A 23,464-nucleotide genomic window follows, 5' to 3' on the forward strand; every position below is an offset into this window, starting at 1 on the left:
ACCAAAGTGACCCCTCTGGGGGATAATTGTGGGAACCGGGTTGTAAACTTTTGTGTTCAATGTTATCCTATGGGTAAAAACTGTATAAAAGGAGCGATTCACAGAACCAATTGGAAGCAGTCTCCCCAAGTTGCACGCTGTGTACTTGTCGTGATCTCTGTGTTCCCTGCAGCAAATAAACCTTGAATCTTTGACGTCAAAGGAAGTGTCCCGTGTCTCTGTGACTTGTACGCCGGAGCAGGTTACCCACGAAGGTTTCAGGTGTTGTGCCCTGGCACCGCTGGGTTCAGAAGAACCCAGTCCTTCAGTTGGCGCCCAACGTGGGGCTGCATCAGTGGTACCGGTCCAAGCCCGACGATCGTGAGGAACTTCGTGTGAAATCTCCGAGGGAAGGTGCACTCCGCTTCATCGATCCTGTTGTCGAAATAAGTGGCCCGAAGACTTTTCCCGCGAAGATTCCCGCCTCCTGACGGCTGCGACGGACTGCTGCCCTGACTGTAGACCTGTTTTGGCGCCTGGCGTAGACCTTGGTATAGCGAGACGATTGACGGGCCTTCCTGGTGACGCCATCGATCTTTGAGTTAAGTATTTGTGGGTCGCTCCCAGAGTTCTTAGTTGTGGTTACTTAGTGGTTGCATGGTTCCATTGCATTTGTGGTTCTTGATACTTTGTTGTGTTGTTTGACGACTGCAGCCGCCAAAAACCGAGGGTTTTGTTCTTTGCTGGGACTTGGTAAATCCCGTAACCCTTGAAGTTTGTGAAACTCGGCTAGTGTGTAAGATGCCTGGTCGCAGTACTTTGTTCAGTTGTTTTAGACCCTGTGGTGCAGATTCCCGACTAGAGGACTCGTGTCCGATACCTCCGGTTGGGACTCCTACTTATGACTTGTATAGCAAACACGGGCTAGGCCCGATTACCTTTAACGATTATTGGATTAAATATACAAAGAAAGACGGCGACCTTCGTTGGCCACCTCACGGTAGCTTCGAGGCGTCGATCTTAGATAATCTAGAAATGAAGCTGTTCGAACGTAAATCAAGGCCGGCCATGTTTGATGCCTTTCGGTTGTGGCGCAAAGAAGCCCGACAGAAAGAGATCAGACAGAATAAACGTAGTCAGCGAGATAATGTTGCTACCATAGTGAAGAAAGCTGAGCAGTTCCAGCGTGATAAGGAGGATAAGGATAAGGAAGTGTTTGAAAGACTACAGCGTATGACCATAGATAAATGTTATCCTGCTTTGCCTACGGAGTCGGATAAGAAAGAAGAGGCAGTTGAGGATTCTTTAATGTCCTATCTTATGAAGTCGCCACCTCCGTACGTACAGGGCACCGCAGCTCCTGTGGTCCCTGCCGTACCTGTTCTTCCACCTATTGTTCCTCCGCCTGTTCCTCAACCTGCACCCGCTCTTCCGTCTGTTCCTGCTCCTTTGTCTGTTTCAATTCCTACTGCTCCTCCGCTTCCCCATACTCCTGCTCCCGCTACTGCTCCTGTTTTGTTAACCCCTGTTGTTGCTACTGTTTCTACTCCTTCTCTTGTTAGTCCTGTGTCTTATTCTTCTCCCTCTACTCGTAGTCGCAATTCTCCCCTTGCGACAAGTTTTTTTCATTCGCTCGGACCTGTTCATGGGTCTGCTGGTTCCGATGGTCCTCAGAGACGTAGTCAGCTTCCTGGAAACAGAGAACGTGTTGCGCTATATAATATGGCGATGGGTTGGATGGTAAACCCTCTTAGAAATCCACCCCGCGTTGTCCTCGAAACGTTTTGTCAATTTAATATACCAACCCAGAGATATGTGTTTGATGAAATGTGCAAGTTCCTTCATGATCAGATAGCGGCCAATGCGCCTGACGAGGTGCTGACCGCCCTGTCTGAACTTCGGCTTCAGTTCGCCAACGGACTGATAGTAGATACTAACGTCCGACGTGCTATTGAGCGGTTACTATCTTTCCGTCCCGCTCCAATACCTCATGCATTGTTCGTTGAGGATATTGAAAACCAACAAGACGAATCTGGCCAATATCCTATGCGTGAAGTTCCGCCGGTTTGGATACCAGCTGATGCTAATGCTAATCCTCCGGTAGCGGCGCATTTCCAGAGAGTGTGGATACACCTCCCATGGAAACGTTCGGAAGTGTTACAGGTGAAACAATCTTTGCCTGATCCACGCAAGAATCCTACAGGGTATTATAAAGAATTATCGCAGCTCGTGGATGCTACGGTAATGAATCTTGCCGATATCGACATGTTGTTTGGCAACGTCGTACCGCAGCCGGTATGGGCTAAGATTCGCCATCAAGATCACGCAAATGAATTAGGCGGTGATTGGGCTGCTATTACAGCGGCAGACGCTGGACAAGTGGCTGCTACTAAACCCGACCAATTGATTACTGCTCTTCCTCAGCGAATAATAACATTAATGAAGACTCTTATGCCAGCTATGAGGGTAAATTGGGACAAATTGTCAGCTTGCAAACAAAAGAAAGATGAGAGTGTTTCGGACTTCTTTACGAGGTTTGAGGAAGCATTCATTGATCATAGTGGACAGGATATGGGTACTGAGGGTGGACAAAGGTTGTTTGTGGATAAATTTGTATCGAACTTATTGCCCGACTTGAGCAATAAATTAAAGAATTCAGAGAGTGCATGGGCCGTTTCTACCTCAGCTCAGATATTGGCTACGGCGCAATATTATGAGAATAGGGAGAAAGAGGAGAATGACCGTGCTGACAAAAAGACGAAAGAACTGAAAACTAAAGTGTTGTTGCAACAAGCGTATCCGCCGCGTTCTAATCAGAATGCGCCCCAACAGAATAGATCGCAGTCGCAATCGAATCGATCGCAGCCGCGTAATGATTCCTCCTCCCAAAGATCATCGTTAGGGTACAATCAATGTGCTTATTGTAGACAGGAAGGACACATCAAATTCAACTGCCCTGTTTTAAATGAACGTAATAGTGGTAATTCATCTAAAGGAGGCCGTGGTGGTTCACAGCAGGCATCGCGTGGTAGAGGTCGTGGTGCTCAAAACGATCGCTCAGACAACTCATCTAATTCTAATAACTGTTTCGATCAACGTGGATCATCGCAAGGCCGATCTGCGCAGTACAATGTAGATGATTATTACGTCGATCAAGGAACTGACGACAGTAATTACTAGGACAGCCAAAGACAAGGAGAGGGAGTGGTATCAGTTCCGGTTGATCAGAGAGGGCCTTACGTCGCAGTTGCTACATCGGGCGTCGTTGAGCCTTTTCTGTTGGACACTGGTGCAGCGAAAAGTTCTATCATGCATTCGAAACTCCCTGGCGCACCTTTGTCTGGCTTAACAAATGTTTCCGTTGGATTCTCTGGCGCCCCTGTTAGCAATCCAGTTTCGCGCCCCTTGCCCCTTCAAATTGGGCCACGTGAGCTAGAAGCTCCGTTGATTTTGACTACTGGTTGTGGTGAAAATCTTTTGGGTCTGGATTTGCTTAAACGTCTGTACGCAACTTTGTATTGTTCTCCTGCGGGTGTAAAGCTTACGTTAGGAGAGAGGGTAGTCTCTCCCATGTATTTGTCCCTCGATAAGCTCCCACCGGAATTGAGTTCTCTTCCTGCGTCTTTGTGGGCGACAGGTCCAAATGATGTGGGCCTACTTGATATCTCCCCTTATGTTGTTCAGTTGAAAGCTAATGTGCGATTGCCACGTATTCCCCAATATCGTATCTCTCTTGACGGTGAACGAGCTTTGTTGGCGATCATCTATGATTTGATCGAGAAAGACGTCATTGAAGAGACTCGGGGAAACGTGTGCAACAGCCCTGTGCTGCCCATTCTTAAACGTACTGATCCTTCAAAACCGCCTGTTTATCGCTTTGTTATCGATTTACGGGAGGTAAATAAAATTGTGGTCCCTCAATTTCCTGTTGTGCCTGACATCACGGCGCTACTGACTCTGATTCCAGCTACTGCATCATGGTTTTCGGTGATTGATTTGAAAAATGCGTTTTTCAGCATCCCGATTGCCGAAGAGAGCAGGGACCTTTTCGGTTTCTCTCTCGGTGGACGTAGCTTCCGGTTTAAACGCGCTCCTCAGGGCTACTGTGAAAGTCCATCGATTTACAGTCAAGCCTTGAAGGGTCAACTGGATGCGTTTCGGTTGCCGGTTGGTGCGGCCTTAATCCAATACGTCGACGACTTATTGGTGGCTGCTGATACTCAGGACATTTGTAAAATAGCTACGGTGTCATTGCTGCAACATCTCTGTGAGTTAAATCACAAGGTGTCACCTTCTAAACTCCAATATTGTTGTCAAGAAGTAACCTATCTAGGTCACTTATTGTCAAAGGAGGGAAGGAGATTGACCCCAGAGAGAATTGCAGCGATTGCGCGAATGGCTGTGCCAAAAACCCAAAGAGATGTGCGTGCCTTTCTAGGTATCACGTCGTACTGCAGGCAATGGATTCCTAATTTCTCATTGCTAGCGAAACCATTGGTGGCTCTTACGTGCAAGGATGTTTCAACTCCTTTACCATGGACGGAAGAATGTCAGAAAAGTTTTTCTGAACTGCGTGATTCATTGTGTTCGGCTCCTGTGTTAGGTACCCCTGACTACAGCAAGCCGTTTACGCTATATGTTCACGAGAGGGAAGGTTGTGCTTTGAGTGTTTTAACGCAACCTTTTGGTGGTAAACAGCGTCCATGTGCATATTTTTCCTCGACCTTGGACCCAGTAGCTAGAGCATTGCCGAGTTGTTTACGAGCAACGGCGGCAGCTGCGGTCTCCATCCGACAATCAGCAGGATTGGTCATGGATAATATGCTTACAGTGATGGTCCCGCATGCAGTCGATACTCTTTTGAATCGAACGAAAACTCAGCACTTGACGAGTGCGAGGTTGTCTGGGTACGAATTGACGCTCTTGGCAAGCCACATTCAGATAAAACGCTGTAATGTCCTAAACCCGGCAACTTTGTTACCAATTAGCACAGAGTCAGATGAAGTAGCAGAACATGACTGCTACTTGAGGACTGAAGAGGAAACGAAAGGTCGAGTGGACCTTAAAAACACCCCATTGGAAGATCCGGATGGCACTCTGTATGTGGATGGGTCATGTTTTAAGTTGCCGAATGGCGATGTGACTACCGCTTATGCTGTTGTAACATTGAACACTGTTGTTGAAACTGCAAGATTGAATCAGAATTCTGCCCAAGCTGCGGAATTGATTGCTCTTACTAGAGCATGTGTGTTAGCAAAAGGGAAACGTGTGAATGTGTACACCGATAGCCAATACGCTTTTGGTGTAGCGCATAGTTTTGGACGATTGTGGCGAGAGAGAGGTTTCTTGACGTCGCACGGTACGAAGATACAGCATGGCCAGCTTGTGAACGATCTTTTGGATGCATTGACCTTGCCTACGCAAGTTGCGATTGTTAAGTGTAGTGCGCATCGTAAAGTGACGGATGATGTTGGTCGTGGTAATGCGTTTGCGGATGAGATTGCTAAGGAGACTGCCCGGAACCTTAGCACTCGAATGTATGTGACGAGTTCGGTTAGGTGGCCTACAGAATCGAGTATGTGTGAAGATACCATTGAAAGCGTGAAAGAAATTCAGAATGAGGCCACTGAGACTGAAAAGACGAAGTGGAAAGAAAGTATGGGAAAGTTGGATGCGAATGGTTGTTGGATTGATTTGTCGGATCAGAAAAGATGGATGTTGCCTGATGCGTATGTGCTGGCCGTTGTGACAATGGCACACGGGTTAGCACATATCAGCGCGAAAGGTATTTGCAAGTTGTTGGCTGCTGTGTGGAAGAATGATGGCATTATGAAATGTGCTGAACGTTTGGTGAAAAATTGTATGGTGTGTATAATGTACAATCCTGGCAAAGGAACCCCAATTCCCCCTGGCAGTTTTGCTCCTCCTTCGTATCCCTTTGAGGTGATTCAATTGGACTTCATCCATATGGAGCGATGCAATAACCTGAAGTACGTTTTAGTTGTGGTTTGCGCATTCTCCCGATGGGTCGAGGCCTATCCCCTCAAAGACAATACTGCTTTGTCTACTGCGAAAATCCTACTGAAGGAATACTTTCCTCGGTATGGAATGCCTAGAGTCGTGTGGTCAGATAACGGAAGTGAGTTTGTTGGAAGTGTGATGAAGAGTGTGTGTAAGGGCCTTGGAATAAATCAAAAATTCCATAGCGCCAATCATCCCCAGTCAGCTGGATTAGTTGAAGGGTACAATGGCACCCTTAAGCTAAAATTAGCAAAGATTCAGGCTACGACTGGTCTTTCGTGGCCTGACGCTTTACCTCTAGCATTACTGTCAACTAGGGCGACTGTACACTCCCGAGTAGGGCTTAGTCCCTATGAGATAGTGTTCGGCCGTCCTGCGAATGTGTGGGGGGTTCCTAGGCCAGGAATGTTTTCTGATCTTGAGTATCCAATGTTGATTGACTATTTACATGACTTGACTGCTAAACTGAGGTTAATTCACCAACAGGTTTACGACGCATTGCCGACGCAGACGGAGGGTCCAGGCCACCAGCTCCAGCCCGGAGACTGGGTGGTAGCACGAAACTTTTCACGCAAGAATAACCTGGACCCAAGGTTCACCGGACCTTATCAGGTGCTCCTGGCCACGAGGACTGCCGTTCGTCTTGAGGGCCGTAAAAATTGGGTGCATGCTACGCACACCAAGCGAGTCCCTATCCCTTTGCCGGCAGACCCGTGGGTAAGGAAAGGCATTGCGTCAACAGAAACAGAAACATTGCCGGCGTTTGTGCCTTTCAGCGACGCACAGCCTGTTGGAGAATCCTCAGCGCAGCAGAAAGTCCCTGTTGAACAATTGTCAGCAAAAGACTCAAGACCAGAACAATCAACTGATCAGCAGGACGCTGTCTCTTCAACGGATCCTTTGTTCGACGAGCAGACACGTCCCGGGAAACACCGATATTCTCTGCGATCTCGCACTAAGGACAAATAAAATTCTTTTTGCTTTGCTGAAATTGACAACTGCACTATCCCTGTTTCCCGTGATCAGTTTTGAACATTCGTATCACTGTGATTTGTGTATACATATATATATCTTGAGCTTCCTCCCTTGTATCTTTTTACCTCCACAGCCGAGAGACTTTGTGCTTGTATATACATATTGTGTATTGAAGGCCGTAGGGCCGCGCGCGTACTTCCTTCTGGATAGTAGGTCTTGACGCTAGGTTAAAGACCGTCGGTTCCTAGGAACTCCTAGGGATTGACTATTGCTGCACAGAACGAAGTGCGTCAAGAAACGTTGCGGACGGTCGTAGGGAATGGCATTCTCAAAGCTGAAAGATTTGGAGGGAGTTCAAGTCCATAGATTCAAGCTGCAGCAACTCAGTCGTACCAAATGCTTCATATTCCAATTGTTTGTATTGTTTTTGACTGCTTCTACATTATTGGCGGGTGGGGTGTATTACACGATGTCTTATTTCTTACCTGCTACACCTACTCCTACTCCTTACCCTAACCTTACCTCTACTGCTTCTCCCCATTCCTTTCACATGTTACCGGAACACGAGCAGGCTAGACGTGTAGAATTCCGCAACAATTCCTTTATTCAGCTCCTTCACCAGCATCAGTTAGTGGTTAACACTACTAATTGTTGGGTGTGTGGGTTGATGCCACATACTACGGATAAGGGAATTCCATATCTGGTGTTACCGTATAGTTCCCAAGGGTCGGCTCGAGCATTTCAAACAATGTTTCGAAGCGCACTGGGTTTCCACCCCATTCGAGAACCACGTTCCCCCTACTCTGGCCCTACCTCGTATCAAAAACCTTTGTCGATAGCAATAGAGGATTTAGATAGTGAGATCTATGATCCTTCGCTTATTCCCGAAGAAGAGGTACAGGCCTATAGAGTCCTAAGTAGAGGTGAATATAGTGTGTTCACTAGTGAGAAGCAGCTTAAAAGCTCGCCTCCTATATGGGTCGTACCCCACACTGGTAATTTTTGTCTTATGGGTCGTGGCCGAAGATCGCAAGCCCGACTTGGAGCAAGTGCTTGTACTGAAAATTACATTCTGCCAATGTCCTCGTCCCCTGTGTTTCTGGCTGCCAAGGGTACATACTTTATCTGTTATGATCCTGCATACACATGGTTGCCCGCTGACTTCATGGGCTCATGTTTTATTGCAAATCTGTTGCCTCCGACGTTCACTGTAGATGCCGATTATCATAAGACTAGAGTTGTGCGAGGCGTAATTAGCGAAGAGGATACTGCCGGTCAAGAGGCAGGAGACTTTTTCAAGGGTTTCCTCCCGTTTTGGGGACCTATGGTCAATAGTAGGAACCTGAGACAATTGACTCGAGTGGTAGAATCGACAGCTAATATTACTGCCAGTGCCCTTGGTAACATCACCACAGAACTTCAGGCGGAGAGACTTATGACGTTACAAAACCGTATGGTTTTAGATGTCATCTTAGCAGATCGCGGTGGGGTATGTAAGGTGATCCATTCGAGCTGCTGCATTTTCATTCCAGATAATGCTCCTACTGTCTATCAAGCCATCTCGAGGTTGCATAAGATCTCCGAATCCATACACGTGGATGTAGGGGATTGGACGCTACTTGGATGGTTTTGGGGCCTGATGTCGACTTGGGGTTGGAAAATTCTGATGATCATTGGAGTTGTTGTAGTGTTCCTGTTCACGTGTTGCCTTTGTGTGCAGTGTGGTCCTGCCTTATGTGGCCTTTGTGCTACAACGTGTATGAGACAACCATCTGTTACCAAGGGGACTCGGTTGGACAGAGCTATGCTACAGCAACATCTCGATGGTCTGATGAATATCGAATATGATTCCGACTAGTGCTTGCCTACATGAGGGCAAAAGGAGCGTCTGAGGTTCCGTGACAATTGTAAGTGGTGTTTTCGACTCGCACGAATATAGTCGAGTCTGGTATCTATGAACCGCAAATGACGAGTTTAGTAAGTGTGCGCAGTTTCGCTGTGCTAACTTAAACCGTTCGTTTGTTATGTGGGTTTCTCATCTGTACCCACGGGTTCCATCTTAGATACGGCATCCATTTTGTCTCTTGCCCTCAAGTAGCCAGCGAACGGACGTTGTCCGCTTCGCGACCCTGGGACTCCCAAGATATTTGCGGAAGACACATGTTCTTTGTAAGTGTCTTTATGACGAGGGGGATGCTACTGTAACGCAGATGGCGCCGCTCGAGGCTCATCTTGCCGCACGGGCTTATTGTCTCAGCCGTGCATCTCATTAGGCACGTCCCTTTGATGCCTGTATCTCGTGTTTTCCGATACCTCCCTTTTACACCCTTTCCGATTTCCCCACTGTCTCCGTCTTCCTCTACACCTGTCCTCGTTCCTATTTCGATCTGTTTTACTGCTGATTGGAATTTGTTAATGGTGGGAAGATGGTTTTTACAGTTGGGAACCGCCAAATGTTTCCGCACTTATGTTCCGGACCTTGCGTGTTTCAAAGTGACCAAAGCGACCCCTCTGGGGGATAATTGTGGGAACCGGGTTGTAAACTTTTGTGTTCAATGTTATCCTATGGGTAAAAACTGTATAAAAGGAGCGATTCACAGAACCAATTGGAAGCAGTCTCCCCAAGTTGCACGCTGTGTACTTGTCGTGATCTCTGTGTTCCCTGCAGCAAATAAACCTTGAATCTTTGACGTCAAAGGAAGTGTCCCGTGTCTCTGTGACTTGTACGCCGGAGCAGGTTACCCACGAAGGTTTCAGGTGTTGTGCCCTGGCACCGCTGGGTTCAGAAGAACCCAGTCCTTCAACACGCTCGAGAAATACTGCGGAGGGTCTGGGGGCGGAGAGGCAGTCCCAACGAGGCTGCGGGCAGCAGAGGGCGAAGGGCACACACACAGCTGGTGGCCGTGCGGCGCGGGGGTGTCCTGGGACAGGTCACACTCACCTGCGCCGCGCGGTCGCCATTTATGGCCAAGTGGGAGGGAGGGAGGAGCAGCTGGGAGGCGGGAGCGGGGAGGGCACAAAACAAAAGGGGGCGTGGCCGATTGGACGGTGGCGGGAAGCGGGGAGCGGGACGGGCACAGGGGGACAGAAACAGCAACGAAGCCTGGCAGTGGCAGAATACAGAAAGGAAAAAAAGCAGTTATTAAAGGAAAAAAACAAGGTATTAAAGGAAAAAAACAGCCCATGAATGAATTAAGTGCAGAGGGCCGCTTTAACAGAACAGTTTTGCAGCAATACCCCACAGAAACCTAGGTATTCGCCTTACACACTGCTCAATTCAATTAAAAATACTTTATTCGGTTTTACATAAGCAAAAGACCATAAAAGTAACATTACAACAAGAGACGTAAGACACATTTGAAACAAGTACCATGGTCATATTTGCATTACTTATAAAATTCATTTCATTAAAAAAGACATAAAAAGATATAAATAGGCTACAAATATAATGACAAGATATATATAGCTGTCAGATCTCCCTACAATTTTTTGATTTTAGAGCACATTTCAAGAATCCAATCACGTATAAGGTGCTTTCGGATTTTAACATTTGTAAATAGCAAAGGGCGGGGCGGACCTGTTTAAACTTCAGTTTCTTTAAAAGTGGCTTCAAAAAGAACCTCGGGGGGAATTATAGAGGGAACAGATAAATAAAAAGTGCACCAAATCCTGCAGAGACGTATTGTCGCAGCCGCAGGGAGGTAACACTTGGCCTCTATGAGATCCCCTCAGTACAGCTAAAAGTAGATGAAAATAATCCAGCTGAAACCTTGTTAATAAAAACCGCTCATGGCTTGTTATGGGCCATGATAAATATGGCTCCATAGATGGTGTGGTTTTGAGCATCATGAAATTGCGAATGCTGGGTTTTGCCAATTCCACCCCATCTCGATTTAGTTTTTTCATTAATATAAAATAATTTTTTACAATCTCCACATCTGCAATAAAAATCGAATCTGGATTTAAAAAAAGGTCCGGGCGTCCCAGCTCAGTAAAACAGCCTTTTAGATATTTGAGCCATGGGATATCAAGCATATGGTCCAAAGACAGAACTTCCCTTAACCTCTGATGGTTGAGAACCAGATCTTTATTTAGCCAACACTTCAGCCAGAAAAGTAAAGGCCGTAGTGCTATGGTATCACCAATATAGGGTAAACCAGTTTCCTCATGCACTATTAAGTTAGAGGTTCCCTTGGGTGCCCCCAAGAGCTGTTTTAGGGAGCTATTCTCGACCACCCCGATACCTTCGGCTGGTACATACCCCCATAATTCACTGCCATAGCTACCCAAAGCAATACTTTTTGCCTGATAAATCTTCAGCAATGCGGCAACTGGGCATTTGCCCATTTTTGTTGCAAAGTTGAATATGGCGGAGTTTGCCCGAGTTATGTCCCCTCTTTTCCATTGTACCAACGGGCCCCATTTTAACTGGTCGGCGAATAAGATGCCCAGGTAAGAAAATGATGAAGTCAGGGGAACCTTCTCAGCATTTACCACAAACGAATACTGTTTCTTGGGACTCGCCCCCACCTGCATGATATAGGATTTGGTGTTATTGATGGCTAGATCTCGGTAAGCCATAAAACCACAAAAAGCATTTAGTAGGGACTTCAGACCTCTGGTAGTTCTTGCCAAGAGGACAGCATCGTCTGCGTATAGTCAAACCGGGCAGTCCCCTGCGCCCAACATATGGGAAATTATTCCAGTCTTAACCAAAAACGCGTCTAACTCGTTGATGTATTTATTAAAAGGGAAGGGGGCCAAAATACAGCTCTGCCTCACTACTCTCTCAACATTAAAATCTTCTGATATCCTGAGATCCAGCGAATATCTGACGTTGGCCTTTGTGTCCTTGTGAAGGTCCCTCAGGAAGTTGACCAGGGTAACCTCCACCCCATGGCCTTACACACTGCTCCTACGCCTCACTAATCCAATTCATGTACCCAACATTTCCACTCTGGCACCTTCACTAAAATTCTAAATGAGATTAACGAAGATGAATTGTGATTTCAAATTAGTACGCTGTATTTTTATTTTTTTTCATTGTTTTGTTAACTTTTCTGCAAAACATTTTACAAAAAATTGAGCCCCGAATAACCTCAATCTGTTGGCGGCTGGTGAGCTGGGTGCTGCAACCAGTTTCCGACACTCTTGCACTGCATTTTGAATTGTAAACATTTTCATCCCCATTTCAGTGGAAGGCCATTGTAAACAAGTTACATAGTTTCTGCTATGTAGGGCCTTGGACTTGGAGCCCTCCGGTTACTGGCTGTCACATGGCGGGGAAGTTCTGGGAGAGTGAAAGCCAGCAGACGTAACGGGCGGACGGACGGTTTGGATGTATTTTATACATTTGAGGAGAGCAAGCGGCCCTAAAGTGACAGAAGGAGTGATTTGTTTGTATTTGTGCTTAAAGGGCCCGGAAGATGAAACAAGCATTGGCATAGCCAATAGGTCTCGTTTTTGGGACCTTATAAGTGTTTAGCCATGCAACAGATGATCTGCATAACTAAATACTTATAAGGTCCCAAAGGCGAGACCTATTGGCTATGCCAGTTCTTGTTTCCTTTGAGAGGGAGTGTATCTGCACTTCTCAAGAGAAATGTAACATGTTTAATATGAGAGTACCATCACTTCTCAGAAACAAACAGGTACTCTGGTACAGGGTACCTGCACTTCTCTTTTTCCACTTCAAGCACTGGATGAGAGTGCCATACATAACTAGAATCAAGTGAACAACAGCAGTCCTGCCAAGAATCATGCATGAGGTGTGACACTCACGCATTTCAGTGCGGTGTTCCGCATCACCGCACTGAAATGCATTGTCACGCATTTGTGGACTTGCCAGTTTGCGCCACCAGCGGCGCCTGTGCACGGCTCCTGCTGCGAGAGAGACGTGCTGCCAGTGCTAGCAGCGTCTCTAGTAGTTCATAAATAGTTCATTGTGACTGAGTCAGTGAGAGCGCGGCAGCTCTAGGCGGCTACATTTACAATGTAACAAGTGGCTCCAGGCTGACGCTGCAATTATTCCTGCTGCACCACGGGGATTACGTACTTTACGTACTTTGACACAGTTACTGCCATTTAAGGCGTTTGGGCCACCCTGTCAACACGATGCTGTAACTGGCTCTGCAGCCAGGCACTCACCAGTGGGGCCCTGAGGTGCTAATTATCCGGATGTGATACCGTAGTTGCCGTCACCTCCGGAGTAAGATGAACGCAACGGAAGTAGTGAGCACAGTGAGGCAGAAGCGGCCACGGCGGGTGACTCAAATCAAGTTAGGAGTACTCCCCACACCAAGGCGTGCAGAACTGCTGACAGAGAAGTGCCTCTCGGAGCCCCAGTCCTGAGGCCCGAGGCAGGGAGTGACTTTCCGCCTCTGAGAAAGTTCGAGACATAATTAGAACTTAAGGAGTGAAAATGTACTGCCAGTCTCCCATTTTCGTGCGCAATTGGCTGGGATCCGTTACCACTTCAATGATCTCCCCAGGTGAAACCTCATCAGAAACTTCTCACCTGCAGCAGGGCTGCCTGCGGCTCTGGTAAAGTGAGTGCACTGCCCGGCAAGCATGGAGCGCTTAGAGAGAAACGACTGTGCAGACAGCAATAGTTTTTCTGTGTAAGCGGCAGCTAATGCTACCTTCAATATGTGTTTTTTGTGTAAGTGGCAGCGTGTTATTGGCAGTGTGTTGTTGGCAGTGTTATTGGCAGCGTGTTATTAGCTGCTTGTAGTGTTGGTGAAGTTTTGCCCTGGGCATGGCTACAGGCTCGAGGCTGCCGGTGGACAGCAACCAAGTGTGCTGCCTCACAGAGCCTGAGGCTGCCTTGCCCAAAATGCCCAGGGGGGCATGCTGCTGTGGGCTCAGGGGCCGGCACATAACCTGTGCCGTGCCCCCAGTGGAAAACCGGTTCTGGGCGCTTTGAAGCGCCCAGAAGCCAACCGTAGGGGCACGCCACCCGCCAAAAAAGGAGAGTGCCCTGTGTCGCCAAAAGACCACTAATGGGCAGGCACCACTAGGTTTGAACCCCCTCAATCAGGGGGCTCCACCTGAGCGCTAAGGTAGTAGGATGGCGAATATAAGTCGCCGCTCGCCCAGGTAGCTCCTAACTTCGTGGAGCAGGGAGAGCGGCGCACCAGACGAAGTTCTGCAGAGAAGGCCCGAAGAAGATGTGCAGGGCGAAGCTCTGTCGGAGAGGACGACCGACGTGAAGACTACTCGACCAGCAGACTGAGCAGCCAGGAGCACGGTGCGCCTGCCGGGCGAACGGTACCCTCCTTCACCGAAGACGCCCGACCTACCCACGGTGCCGGAGATTTTATCTCTGACCTTCCCGCGCTTTGTATCTCGGGCGGCGGGAGGCTCGGCTGAGGGGGACAGCGAGGTGCACGACGCACCACACCTACGGAAGCCCGATCCACCGGCTGTTTTTTGTTCGGAAGCGGACGAGGGGCCCGGAGCACCTCTCTGACAAGCCTGAACGAGCGGGAGTCCTGAGAGAGCCCCAACAGCACCCCTGGGCCTGGTATATGCCCGCGCTCACCTGCAAGTAACGGAAGCATCTGCCCCTTGGTCGAGACCTAGTGGTGGGGGCACAGCGTAGAACCAGGCGGCGAGGCCACACAAAAGGGGGACATCGCGAGCGAGCGGCGGAGAGCCCTCGGCTAGCGCCCGTTTTTGAGGAACCCCTACCAACAACAGCTGCGTGTGAGGGCACCGGCACAGGCCTTCCGTCACCCGCCAGACCCCCGCTGCCAAGAGTTGCGCCCGGTGCTGCGATCAGCTGTTCGAGCAGCGGGGTTCACCACAGGAGGGACACCGGGGCCGAACGGCTCGGTTCCGAAGCAGCACACACAAGCTTCTGATCGACGGGCAAAGAAAATATAAAGAGAGCTAACCTGCAGCAGCTGGTACAAGGACCGGCGTTCAAACAGCGGGCACAAATTAATATATCCCTATTCCCTCTTGATGCATCCAAAGGCGGCAGCACCCCACCAGGAGTTATGGCCGAGGGTCAGCCAGAAGAGCTCACAGAGCTACTCAAGCGTATCCGCGAAGTATCGGCGGTGCACAGCAATGACTGGCTGCAGCCACACCTGGAGCAGGCAGGAGGCGATAGCCCAGAAGCACGAAGGGAGGACGAGGCCAGCCCTTCTTCACCCAAAAAACGCAGGATCACACCACAGAAGAAAGCCCCCAGAGGAGAGAGCGGCCGACGAGGGCAGAGGACCACAGCGAGGCTACCAGCAGTATGGCGAGTGGTGAGCATATTACCAACATTGTGAAAGAGTGTCTTAAATCCATGGCTCCTATGTTGCTTAAGGGTACAGGGCAGGGGGCAGTAGGGCCAGAGGAGCAGCGCGCAGATGAGACATCAGGTCGGCCCTGGCACTTGCTGGACCCAGGCTGGGCGCGACAGACGAGAGTACAGGGACATGTAGGGCAAACTGCCCAGGGTGAGCAGGGATCTCCAGTTGCAGCATGGGGGTACAATAGTACTGCAGGTACCACAGCACACGAGGGTCCAGTTACTGATCCATACACCAGGCCGTCCCCCGGCCCGGCGTCATTAACCACAAGAGCCATCGGCTTAGCTTGTCTTATCCCCCTGGCAGTCAAAGAGAGGGTATGGGGTAAAGAATTTATAGATATTTTCTCCCTGCTTGAGATACAGCTTGAGGGACTGGACCTCACAACTTGCGATAAGAAGGACGAGGACAGAAGGGAAAGGCGCAGAGCTAGGAAGGAAAGGAACTTTGACAATTGGCTGGATGCATTTAGAATTATGGCATGCATCATAGTTGAAAGATTCCCGCGCTGCGCTGCAGATTTATGGCTCTACCAGGCCAATATTCACTGGGCACAGAGGCAGTTTCCCGGGGATGCCTGGCTGGAATATGACAAGGGTTTCAGGCTTAAGATGCAGAGATACCCTGAGATGGAATGGAATGAGGACAATGTTTCTGGTTTTATACATAAGATGCTAGTGGCCAAGGAGGTAAAAGCTTGGGCAGGAAAAAGCGACCAGTCCTTTCGGAGCTCCCACCACAAGGGGAGGGGCAGGTCATTTCACAGGGCGAAACAGTGCAGGGAAACCCCTATCCCCCAATGGAGCCAAGGCCATTTGCTGGAAATACTATGCTGGGGACTGCTCGTGGGGCGCTGCGTGCAAATTCCAGCACACATGCTCAAGCTGCGGGGGAGGGCACCCGGCAGTGGCATGTCGGAGCAAGAGCGAGCCAAAAAGGGACAAAAAAGACAAGAATCAGAAACACTAGATTCTAGACAACAGGTGGGGGGATTTGATAGACCTGCTAGATTGCCAGCTGGTCAGATCCCCAATTGACACACAACAGTTGCGCAGACTAGCTAACAAGTACCCTAACAGAGCAGACGCCACGGTCCTAGTGGGAGGCTTTGAGGAAGGTTTTGTAATTCCATTCACAGGCCCTCTACCACTAGAGGGGGCCAACAATCTAAAATCCGCAATGCAACACCCCGAGGTGGTGCGCGTCAAATTGGCTAAAGAAAAAGCAGTGGGCAGAGTTGAGGGACCTCTTCCAACACAGTTGTCTCCCCTCTGGGTGTGGTCCCCAAGAAGGAGCCAGGCCAATTTAGACTCATACACCACCTCTCATTCCCTGAAGGGACCTCCGTGTACGATGGGATCGCCTCAGAGGCTTGGTCAGTGGGCTAAGCATCTGTGGACGATGCAATTGACCTGGTAAAGGCAGCAGGAAAGGGGGCACTGATGGCCAAGGCGGACATTGAATCCGCTTTCCGCCTCTTACCCGTTCACCCCTCCGGCTGTCACCTGTTGGGCTTCCAATGGGAGGGGGACCTGTTTATCGACAAAGCAATGCCCATGGGTTGCGCCATTTCATGCGCATATTTTGAACAGTTTGCCACCTTTCTGGAGTGGACCTTACATGACAGACACCCAGGGGGTGGGAAACTGCATTACTTGGATGATTTCAGGTTTACAGGCCCTGCAGGGTCCTCCACATGCGGGGACACCCTGGCTGCTTTTGAAGAGCTGGCTGGGATACTGGGGGTCCCCTTAGCATCCGAAAAGACGATGGGCCCAACCACAAGACTTACGTTCTTGGGCATAGAACTGGACTCCATAGCTGGGACGGCCAGGCTGCCTGAGGAAAAGGTGAAGGATTTCAGGGAGGAGGTCAGGAACTTGTGTGGCCGGAGCAAGGCGACACTCCGCGAATTGCAGGGTCTGATTGAGAAACTCAATTTCGCGGCCAAGGTCATTCCCCCAGGGAGAGTTTTTGCCAGGCGCTTGACACAGCTGACATCAGGCATCACCCACAAACACCATCACATCCGGCTAGGAGCTGGGGTTAAACAGGACCTACTCATGTGGGATGAGTTCCTCAAAACCTTTAATGGCATCTTGATTTGGAGAGAGGGTTGGGTGACAGCCAGACAGATAGCCCTTTTTACAGATGCTGCAGGGAGCTTGGGCTTCGGGGAAATCCTGGGAAAAAGGTGGTGCGTGAGCCAGTGGCCGGAGAAATGGCACAGGCAGGGCACCACCAGTAATATCACATTCTTAGAACTTTTCCCAATAATAGTAGCATTAACAATATGGAAACAGGAGCTAAGAGACATGAAGCTGACCCTCTGGTCTGACAACAAGGGGGTAGTACAGGCCATTAACAAAGGCGCAGTGAGGAGCCCTGACACGTTGAGGCTAATGCGACAGTTGATTAAATTACAGCTGGAGGGAAATCTGGAGCTGAAGGCTCGCCATGTGCCAGAGATCACGGCAGTGGACACCCTTTCACGATCTCAGATAAAACGATTCAGAGAGCTGGTGCCAGGGGCAGACAAGGAGATGACCCCTTTCCCGGCATATCTGTGGGACCTGGGGGATAGACCTATACGCACTGGTAAATCACTCACTTACCCCCGAGGTAACTAGAAGGTACAAGAAGTATGCAGCCACAGTAATGAGAATTGGAGGCCTACAGTCACTGGGCAATAAGGCTGGGACACAAACAGCAGTGGAGAAATTTACACAGTGGGCATTTAATAACAAAAAGACAAGGTCATGGGCACAGGCCCATTTGGCAGCCATAGCCCACTTTGCCAAGATCCACACGGGGGAGGATCCCACAGCATCCCTATACCTCAAGGCAGCATTGAAAGGGTGTAAAAGAGCTGAGGGGGTAAGGGCGGACACCAGGCGCCCCATTGGTTTTAAAAAACTGGGCCAGCTACTAGAAGCATTGGTATGGGTTACGAAGGACAGCTTTGAACTTCAACTCTTCAGGGCAGCATTTACCACAGCATTTTTTGGCGCCTTCCGCATCAGCGAATTGGTAGCGCCTAACAAGCAGGGCCCGGCCCAATGGTGCCTCCAGGCCACAGACATCAGACCCTTAGTAAAGGCAGTAGAGATAATATTAAGAAGGTCAATAACTGACAAGGCAGGAAAGGGCGCGATTATACGGCTGCAATGCATTCCAGAGTCCAGGTTCTGCGCAGTATGCTGTCTGGTCAAATACATGGTGGCCCGCCCGGCAGGCGAAGGACCACTCTTCAAACACCGCGGTTATGCTCCAGGGCCTTGCAAAAGCCGGGCTCCACCCTGAGTTCTTTGCTCCCCACTCTTTTAGAATCGGCTCAGCCACCTCGGCATCGCAGCATGGCATGCCAGAGGAAAGAATTCAGGCTGTCGGCAGATGGCGGTCCCGAGCCTACAAGACGTACATCCGGCCTCAGCTTTTGTAAAACAGAACAGGCATTGAAAGGGGGGGGGGTCAGTCACTTTGGTATGCCGCACGGCAGGGTGAGCAACAAGCAGGGCAACCTTGGGATGCCGCACGGCAGGGTGTCAGAACATCCCCTCCTCACCCAAGACTGCAGACAAAGGATCCGGTGCGGCTGCATGCCACCTTTTTTTGCTATTCTTGTTTCAGCAGGGAGACGCCCACAGCTAGTATGGGTAGTGGGACATTCCTTTGTGTCCAGGATGGAGACCTGGTGGCAGCAGTCGGGCCACAGAATGGCGAACAAACCCAAAGCGACATGCATCCGCTGGCTGGGGCAGCCAGGGATGAAATGGAATCAACTGCCGGCAACACTTGACAATCTACTGGCAGACTCAGCATGGCATCCGGACGTCCTGATCATTCATCTCGGCAGCAACGACCTGACCCAGACGGGATGCAAAGCATTGGGGCAAGCCATTCAGACGGACCTCACCAGGGCAGCTACATGGTTCGGTGGCACGAAGGTCATATGGTCCGAGATGGTTAGCAGGAGGCATTGGAGGGGCGTAGAGTCCAACAAAACGGTGGATAATGCCAGGAGAAAACTGAACATTGCAATGCACAAATTCTGCAAGACCAACAGGTTGGAATCCATCAGACATGGTCTGATTCACCCAGGACGCCCGGAACTGTACGGGCCAGACAGGGCCCATCTCTCTGGCATAGGGATGAGAGTCTTTTGGGACAACTTGTGGGGCGCAATATCTCTCGCAGGTTGCAGATAAAAAAAAAAACTTATTTTCATGGGGGGTGGGGGGGGGGGGGGGGGGGAGCCGCAGAAAGACATTAGCCTCCCTGCGGCGTGGCCGAAATTGGTACAATGATTGGCCAAGGAAACACACCGACGGGCGGTGTGTAGGATGAGGGTCACTCACTTTTGGATGCCGCATGGCAGGGTGAGGTTGCCGCGCCAAGGAGGGGAGTAGCAAAAGGAGACGGCGCTCGGGATCCAGAACCGGCCGGACGGCAGGGCGCAAAAGGTAGCGAGCTGGGGGCCTAACTCCAGAGAGAGAAGCTACCCTCCACTACACGCAGAGGGCGTGGGTGATCAGCAAATGGTGATCCCGGAAATAACCAACAAAGAGGACTACCAAGGACTAACAAAAGGAACTGGTTTGGGTGTGCCATTTACGAACTGATATGTACCACAAAAGTACCGGCCCAGAAGCGGCCCAGGATGGTTTATGACATGTTTGATTTATGACCAACATACGGTAGTTCGCAAATGACAAATGTATAACCAGCATGTGTACAATCCTAATAAAACTGCGGCCAATAACGACCACAACATAGACACGCATTGTTGGCTATCTTTATTGTGATGAGGGTAGGCGGGCAGGGGGCGGAGGTATGTCTTCCACGGAATGGGCACAGTGCGAGGGTTATTGCAGAGGCCGCCTCACCCCCCGAAGGGGGCGGGGGGCTCAGGGGCCGGCGCCATAACCCGCGCCGTGCCTCCAGTGGAAAAACGGTTCTGGGCGCTTTGAAGCGCCCAGAAGCCAACCGTAGGGGCACGCCACCCGCCACAAAAGGAGAGTGCCCAGTGGCACCAAAAGATGACCAATGGGCAGGCAGCACTAGGTTTGAACCCCCCCCAATCAGGGGGCTCCACCTGAGCGCTAAGGTAGTAGGATGGCAAATATAAGTCGCCGCTCGCCCAGGTAGCTCCTAGCTTCATGGAGCAGGGAGAGCTGCGCACCGGACGGAGTTCTGCAGACCCACCCACCCACACCTAGGGAGCAGCAGTGTTGCAGGGCTGGATGGTGGCACGGGTGTTTGCGGAAATTGGTACAATGATTGGCTAAGGAAACACACCGACGGGCGGTGTGTAGGATGAGGGCCACTCACTTTTGAATGCCGCACGGCAGGGTGAGGTGGCCGCGCCAAGGAGGGTTGTAGCAAAAGGAGAAGGAGCTCGCGGCCCAGACCCGGCAGGACGGCAGGGCGCAAAAGGTAGCGATCTGTGGGCCTAACTCCAAAGAGAGAAGCTACCCTCCAGTACACGCAGAGGGCGTGGGTGATCAGCAAATGGTGATCCCGGAAATAACCAACAAAGAGGACTACCAAGGACTAACAAAAGGAACTGGTTTGGGTGTGCCATTTACGAACTGATATGTACCACAAACGTACCGGCCCAGAAGCGGCCCAGGATGGTTTATGACATGTATGATTTATGACCAACATACGGCAGTTCGCAAATGGCAAATGTATAACTAGCATGTGTACAATCCTAATAAAACTGCGGCCAACAACGACCACAGCATAGACACGCATTGTTGGCTATCTTTATTGTGATGAGGGTAGGCGGGCGGGGGGCGGAGGTATGTCTTCCACGGAATGGGCACGGTGCGAGGCTTATACTCGTGTTCTGTTGTAACTGTTACATGTTTAGGAAAAATCATGAAACTTATTAAACTAAACACGTTACTATAGGGTGCTTTTGTTTACTTGTAATTTTTAACCAGGAAGCGGTACATTGTTTTCTAAGTATGTGCATTCATGTTTTGCCTTGCCGGGCCGAACGCAAATTCAAAGGGTAACTGCTAAATTTACCTCATTAAATTGCTGATTCTATTATGGAAAGAGTTTTGTCCAACATTTGATGTAGGTTAATTTTAACAGAACAGAACTGAAAACATTTCCGTTCCAACTTGGAGTTACTTTGACAGTTGACATGTTTTTTTTTCTTCTTCATGTGATATTGTGAAGTGTGTGTTTTAAAACTGCCCCTCAGTCCACAGCCACAGCTATTCTCCTTTCTTTCCACACGTAGGTGCTAGTTACATTTTGAAAGTGCTTTTTGCTTTTGGTATTTTAGGGCTGTAGATTACTAATTGGACGAATAAAACTGTCTTGCATAATCTCCCTCGTGCACATTCCTTAGTCTTGCCCTAGCTGGCTGTAACCTATGTATGCTTCAGCCTCACTCTCCTGATGCTTGCCCAATGTGGAGTGTCAGTGACTAACTGTTCAGTCAGGTTTCAAGGCCACTTTTTAGGGCTCGCCTGCTGATGCGCTTGCGCATAGCTGGCGAAGCTCTATAGTGGCTTATCCAGTGTTTAACCACTGGCAATTCCATGCAGTGCATGTGCTTTTTTGGTCATTGTGTAAGCGCAAGCCCTAAAAAGCGCGTGCACAATGCCACCAGCCCCCTGCCTGCCTCGTATTACCACATCAAAGGCAGGCCAGCCTCCCTCAAACAAGCTTCTCAGCGTGCGCTCTGCATTTCTCCTCCCAGCGCCGGCCGTATTTTCAGTTTCCGTGTCTCCTTTTATGCTCCCATCGAAAATATCCAAACGTTAACATGAATAGAGAATTTGAAATGTCCAAGTCTACTCACAAGGGCTTCGCCAGTTCGCCCCCAAGAGTCTTGATTTAGTCGAATTTAGTAACATTTATTTTTTTAGTTTCAGCGCATTTTCACACGCGCATTCGCATTCCTTGTTTTCCTTTCATTGTGCCTGTGCTTGGCAATGTTAGCAGCAGACCGTGAACTGCTCGCACCCACCCTCTTGTCTTATTCCAGAGCTCCAAGCAGATGAGGACAGCGAATGCCTCTTAATGTGTTTTACATCAAAGGCTGACGTTCGCCCCCAAGAGTCTTGATTTAGTCAAATTTAGTAACATTTATTTTTTTACTTTCAGCGCATTTTCACACGCGCATTCGCATTCCTTATTTTCCTTTCATTGTGCCTGGGCTTGGCAATGTTAGCAGCAGACCGTGAACTGCTCGCACCCACCTCTCTTCTTCCCCTCCCTTTCTCCCTCTACCCTCTCTCCTTTTCCCTCTCTCCCTTTCCCGCACTTCCCTCTCCCTCTCTCCCTTTCCCTCTCTTCCCTCTCCTCTCTCCCTGTTTCCGTCTCTCCGTCTCTCTCTCCTCTCTCCCCCTCTCTCTCCCCCTCTCTCTCTCCTCTCTCCCCCTCTCTCTCCTCTCTCCATCTCTTTACCCTCTCCCTCTCCCTGCTCTCCTTTTCCTCCCTCTCCCCATCTCCCCCTCTGCCTGCTCTCCTCTCTCTCTCCCTCTCTCCTTCCCCTCACTCTCCCCTCCGTCCTTCGCTCTCGTCCTCCTCCTCTCTTCTTCCCCCCCTCTCTCCCTCTACCCTCTCTCCTTTTCCCTCTCTCCCTTTCCCTCACTTCCCTCTCTCCCTTTCCCTCTCTTCCCTCTCCTCTCTCCCCGTCTCCGTCTCTCTCTCCCCCTCTCTCTCCACCTCTCTCTCTCTCCTCTCTCCCCCTCTCTCTCCTCTCTCCATCTCTTTACCCTCTCCCTCTCCCTGCTCTCCTTTTTTTGCCGCTCCCCATCTCCCACTCAGCACCACCACAGCATCACTCAGCACCACCACAGCATCACTCAGCGCCACCACAGCATCACTCAGCGCCACCCCAGCATCACTCAGCGCCACCACATCATCACTCAGCACCACCACAGCATCACTCAGCATAACCACAGCATCACTCAGCGGAACCACAGCATCACTCAGCGAAACCACAGCATCACTCAGCACCACCACAGCATCACTGGTTCAAATATGTTCTTTCAATGTTTCAAGCTGTTTTCAAGCTTTCAAGCTTTATTACAAATCACAAAAAGATGTTAATATTTCACTTCTGTTCTTAGATTTTCGTCACAATAAAAAACACTTAACATAATCTTCCCAAAAGTTATTTACAAAAGTTTAAGCTATTGTCATTACAAATT

The 23,464-nt window shown here is 49.7% G+C and overlaps 1 protein-coding gene across 1 annotated transcript in view; it reads right to left on the minus strand.

Moving 5' to 3' along the window:
* The window catches only part of LOC147748440 (potassium channel subfamily T member 2-like), an 834,500-nt gene that overhangs the window by 523,032 nt on the left and 288,004 nt on the right, over nt 1-23,464 (minus strand). The gene's annotated exons all lie outside the window — the stretch shown is intronic.

Source organism: Lissotriton vulgaris, chromosome 1_1 (assembly GCF_964263255.1).
Source record: "Lissotriton vulgaris chromosome 1_1, aLisVul1.2, whole genome shotgun sequence".
Lineage (NCBI taxonomy): Eukaryota > Metazoa > Chordata > Amphibia > Caudata > Salamandridae > Lissotriton > Lissotriton vulgaris.